This window comes from Calidris pugnax, unplaced genomic scaffold, assembly GCF_001431845.1.
Source record: "Calidris pugnax isolate Ruff unplaced genomic scaffold, ASM143184v1 scaffold103, whole genome shotgun sequence".
NCBI lineage: Eukaryota > Metazoa > Chordata > Aves > Charadriiformes > Scolopacidae > Calidris > Calidris pugnax.
Genome location: NW_015090990.1, coordinates 20,901,496 through 20,902,299, shown reverse-complemented (window position 1 = coordinate 20,902,299; position 804 = coordinate 20,901,496). Strand labels below are relative to the sequence as shown.

The 804-nt window shown below is 66.4% G+C and overlaps 1 protein-coding gene across 7 annotated transcripts in view; it reads left to right on the top strand.

Annotated features, from left to right (window-relative positions):
• Positions 1-804, top strand: part of GULP1 (GULP, engulfment adaptor PTB domain containing 1) — a 156,208-nt gene continuing 155,404 nt past the window's right edge. For 5 of the 7 annotated variants that reach the window (XM_014954597.1, XM_014954598.1, XM_014954591.1 and 2 more), the window contains exon 1: positions 1-90. The gene's annotated coding sequence lies outside the window, so the exon portion shown is untranslated. The remainder of the gene's footprint in view (positions 91-804) is intronic. The other 2 variants (XM_014954592.1, XM_014954593.1) reach the window with 2 other exon arrangements.

Here is an 804-nt window from a genome sequence, read left to right as displayed (position 1 = left end):
CTCCGCGGCTGAGGCGGGAGCGGGCCGGAGCGGGCGCCGTGTGCCCCGGCGCGGCGAGGCAGCGGGACGGTCTCCATCACCTCTCGCCAGGTACGCGGTGCTTCCTTCTCCGAGGGTCCCGGTCCCCCCTCCCCGCGGGTAGCTTTCATGGGTGGCGGGGTTCCGAGGCGGTGGGGAGGTCTCCTCGCCGTCCCTCCCGGGGGACGAAGAGCAGCCGGGGGTCGGGCTCAGCCTCCCGCGGGTACCCGAGGTGCGGTTGACGAGCAGCAGCGGGGGGAGCGGTCCGGGAGCCTGTTGATCACCGGGGCGGCAGCCGCTGTCCCGGGCTTAGCCGCCCAAGCGCTGCCCTTGGCTGGAAACTTCGCAACCGGCGGAGGGGGCGAAGGAGGGGGGGGACGACGGGGACGGGCGGCGGAGGCGCGGGGCGGGGCCCGGCGTGAGTAACGGGGCTCGTCGCCGGGGGCGAGCGGAGCGGCTTCGCCCGCCCGTCGAGGCTGGTGTGTGTGGCAGGTCTCACCTGCGGGAAGCGGGTTTGTCGGGGCAGACCCTTCCGTCCCCTCCGTCCCCTCCGCGCCGGTGCTCGTTAGACCAGCACGAAACTTGGGGTGGGCGCAGCTTGCCGCCGCTCCCTAACTTCCCAACCGCAAGGATTTAGGGATTGTAGACATGCGGTATGCCATGGTTTAAGGGTTTTTTGAATTTCAAGCAACTGAAAATAGTCGAATGCCTTTCATTCCGTGTTGGTTTTTTTTTTCCTTTTTTTTTTTTTTTTATTTTTGTGGAAGACCAGGAGAGCCCTTATTT